The following is a 4,361-nucleotide window of genomic DNA, read 5'->3' as shown; positions in this document are numbered from 1 at the left end:
GTGGGGATAGGATCAAGTGGACAAGTAGTAGGATGATTGGACAGGAGAATTTTGGAGACGTCCATCTCTGAGAGTGGGGAGAAGGAGGATAAAGAGTGTGCGAAGTTTTCCTCAGTCTGCGGTGTGGAGAATTGGTCACTGATGGATCTTGTCTTATTTGTGAAGAAAGCTGCAAAGTCGTCCGCTGTAAGAGTTGATGGAGGAGGTGGAGGTGGCGGATTAAGAAGAGAAGAGAAAGTCTTGAAGAGTGTACGAGCGTCACAGCAGCTGTTAATTTTGTTGTGGTAGTAGGATGTTTTAGCTGTGAAGACATTTGCAGAGAAGGAAGAGAGGAGAGATTGATACACACTGAGGTCGGTAGAGTTTTTTGATTTCTGCCATTTCCTCTCTGCAGCCCTGAGTTTAGAGCGATGTTCACGGAGAACCTCGGACAGCCAGGGGGCAGATGGGGCAGTGCGTGCTGGTCTAGACAACAGTGGGCAAAAGTTGTCCAAGCAAGATGTTAAAGTGGAGGAAAGAGTGTCCGTAGCATTGTTCGTGTCCAGAGCAGAAAACTGAGAGAATGGTGGAAGAGAGGATGAAACCACAGCAGATAGGCGAGATGGAGAGAGTGAGCGTAGGTTCCGTCTAAAGGTGACCTGCGTTGGAGTGTGCGCCACTTCAGGAGTAAGTGCTAGGTTAGCAGTAATGAGGAAGTGATCAGAGGTGTGCAGTGGAGCAACTGAAGAGGTGTCCACAGAGCAACAGCGCGTGTAGATGAGGTCAAGTTGGTTGCCCGATTTGTGAGTCGCTGTAGTGGACACTAGCTTGAGATCAAATGAGGTGAGCAGAGTTTTGAAGTCAGCAGCCTGGGGTTTATCTAAGTGGATGTTGAAGTCACCAAGCAGTACCAGAGGAGCACCATCTTCAGGAAAGTTTGATAGCAGCACATCCAACTCCTCCAAGAAGTTTCCCAGTTGACATGGAGGACAATAAAAACATTAAACTCTGTAAAATGTTAAGCTGGTCACAGTGCCATGCACTTAATGCCTCATTTGTGGTCATTCTTCAATAAGGTTCATTAGTTAACATTAATTACATTAGTTAACATATATAAATAATATTTCAACAGCATTTATTCATCTTAGTTCATGTTAATTTCATATATATATATATATATATATATATATATATATATATATATATATTTATATATATATATATATATATATATATATATATATATAAGCCTGTTACTCTAATTAAACAATATAATAAGTTACCAATCATGTAAAATCAATATTAGCTAAATTTTTAATACACATAAGTGTATTCTTCTGCTCATAAGGTATATTTTCAGACATTTAATGAGGCTCAGAGGCGACATGAGTATTTATGCCACCACCATTACTTTTTTTTTTTTGTCTTAGGAATACACACATCCAGGGTCAGGTGAGGGCATGAACAACGGAAAGCCAACTGTTGAAACCTGGCCGTGGTTTGTCCTGATGGATGAGATGTTGGGTCAGAGGCCTTCCATTTCTCCCAGTTCTCATTTCTTCACTTCCTGATGACGAACCACAGCCAGGTTGCAGTTCTGTTGAGCCAACCCAGGAAGCAGAACAGCAGGAGAGGGCAGGGATAGAGCAGTCACAACCGAGAAAGAGAAAAAATGAATCAGATCCTCTTCTTGAGCTCCTGAAGGAAGAAATGGCATGTCAGAAGGAGTGGGAAGATGCAGAGATGCAGAAGACAGGGCGGGGAGTGATAGGCTCTTTAATTTACTCGAAAGGTTAATTGATAAAATGTAAAAACTATTTACAATATTTACTTGCTATCATTGCTTACAATTATTAAAAAGGTAATTCTGTAGACAAAATTTCACTTAATCTTTAAAGTAATAAATTCTAAATGGCGTAAAAAATCTTTAATGAATAAATATATTCGGTTACACATTAACAAAATGAAATATATATTGTGAAAAAGATGTCATGTGTGAGCTCTCATGCTGACTTCTTTGTAAGCCTAAGAACAAAAGAAGAAAATATATATCTACTGGGTTAAGGATTTTAAAATTCCATGATAAAGTAATCAGTTATGCATTTATAACTCTGTATGAACTACATTAAACTTAAGTATAGGTAATTATACATTTTAATTTTATAAAATCAGTATTTGTAGCCAAATTAAATTAAATTGTATTAAGTGTGTTCAACTTACATTTTTAATTAGGATGAATTATGTAGTCGTGGTCCTGGTTGATATCCTGTAAGGCAGACACTTGGTTGCACAATCTCAAACGCCATGCTTCTCCAGATACTGCCTCTTACTTGATTGCATGCCTGCACATCATCTTCCTCTTCTTCTTGGCTGTCGTCTGGTTGTGTAATGTCACCAACACCAAGGCAGATCTTGTGCAGCATGGTGCATGATGCTATTACCTGTATATACACAAATATGAAAACAAATTGTTACACTAAATTGTAAATTATTTTATCTGACATTGAAGTTGTGTGTTAAGTAAAGGTCAAATATAGAGAAAAATAATGCAACCTTTGGGGCAAATGTTGGATGCACTTCAAGTGCTTGAAGGAAGATGGCTCTAAATCGCGTCTTCATCATTCCAAAAGCAAGTTCAATAATTGAGCGGCCTTTGGAAAGACGTGCATTGAAGCTGGATTCTTAAACGGTGTCATGATTGCAATTGGCTTCTCTGTGCAGGGGTTCCTACTATCGCCGAGGAGGAAAAAGTCCTGAGGTGGATACATTGCCTGGTTGTAAATGGGGCTGTTCTTAAGCACCCGTGAGTCGTGGACACTCCCGGGGTACCCTACAAAAATGTCTAAAAATGCTCCTTGATGGTTGTATATCCCTTGAAGCAGGATAGAGGCAAACAGCTTTCTGTTTTTATAGCACTGTCCATCAGGGCCAGCTGGTGGTTTTATTCTCACATGGCATCCATCAATTGTCTCCGTTGCTGATGAAGCAGCTCCAAAAGTTTATTGAGGCTCTTCTCGTCAGACGAAAGTCTGCTTTTGTATCCGCTCCATCAAAAAAGTTATCAAAAACAGTGACATGGGGATTGAGCCTGCAATACTTGATGTCTGTCTGAATAATACAAAATAATAAAAATTATATGTATAAATACATATTCTTGTGTATAATCATGTATATATAATAAAGTTTTTCAGTTCATTCTTGATGTTCAGTATTGTGTTTAATCATGTTAAACAGTGATTTAATGTGATTTGAATCCGATAGACAGACGAGGAAAACACTATCTTGTCTGTCCCAAGTACCACTACAAGGGGAATATTTTTTCCACAATTTGCAGCACTGAATTTTTCATACTTTAGTCTAAATGACTCAGAGAAACTTCACTATATGCTCGGAAAGGATTAGATGCAAAATACCTTTGTAATCAATCCATTGTTTTTGATATTGTATATACATTGTATTTATAATTAATATTAGGATAGACTAGAGATATTATCTTCTGTTATAATTATTATTAATGCTATTAGTGTTACCTATTATCCATGTGCGAGACTTGTCTCTTGTGCGCAATTGCTTGTCAAACATTTTGCTAAAGATTCTAACATGATCTTTGACTAAAAAACAAAACACAAGTTTGTGAGTGTAGTGTAGAGAATAAGTTCTGACGTTCAAACAAATCCTGTTAAGTTTTCTGATTTTTATTAATTTTTTACTAGTTCAAAAGTTCAGTTCACACAGATTAGTTAATTTAAATGTGCTGAACATTGTCTGTGCTTTTCAGTGGAGGAAAAAACAAGTGGAGGGACCTCCGGGATGCCTATGTTCGGTATAGGAGCGACCCTGGCATTATGCCCAGATTATGTCCTTCCTCCTGCCGTTTATCATGCCACGGAGGACATCCTCCAACCTTACTGAGACAGAGAGAGAGACCCAGGAGGGAGAGAGAGACACAGATACAGATCACACACAGGAGAGTATGCGCCCACACATAGAGGGCACACCAGACCTGTCAGGGGAGCACAGGCCTATGCGGCGGGTTGGCCCTGCAAGCCCTGTCTGTAATTATGACACAGGATCACGTCGGTGGACACCTCCCGCCTCAGAGGGAAAGTAGGTCGTATAGGCCTCTCTGACACGAACTGCCTCCGCGGTGGAATTATTGGAACCTTGTCGGATGACACTGGCTCGATTCTCCCTTGGTCCATAGGGGCGTGTTGGGGCATCACGGTGAAGAAGGTTGTGGAGGACACAGGTTGCCTTCACGCACACCTCCACATTGTGTGGATGCTGCCACATCACTCGATGGTAGATCCTGAACCTGGCTGCCAGCGCACCGAAGGCTTGCTCTACTACCATTCTTGCCTGAGACATGCGGTAGTTGAACA

The sequence above is a fragment of the Carassius auratus genome, unplaced genomic scaffold (assembly GCF_003368295.1).
Source record: "Carassius auratus strain Wakin unplaced genomic scaffold, ASM336829v1 scaf_tig00214145, whole genome shotgun sequence".
Classification (NCBI taxonomy): domain Eukaryota; kingdom Metazoa; phylum Chordata; class Actinopteri; order Cypriniformes; family Cyprinidae; genus Carassius; species Carassius auratus.
The sequence above is the reverse complement of the archived record's forward strand: the minus strand, read 5'-3'. Positions refer to the sequence as shown.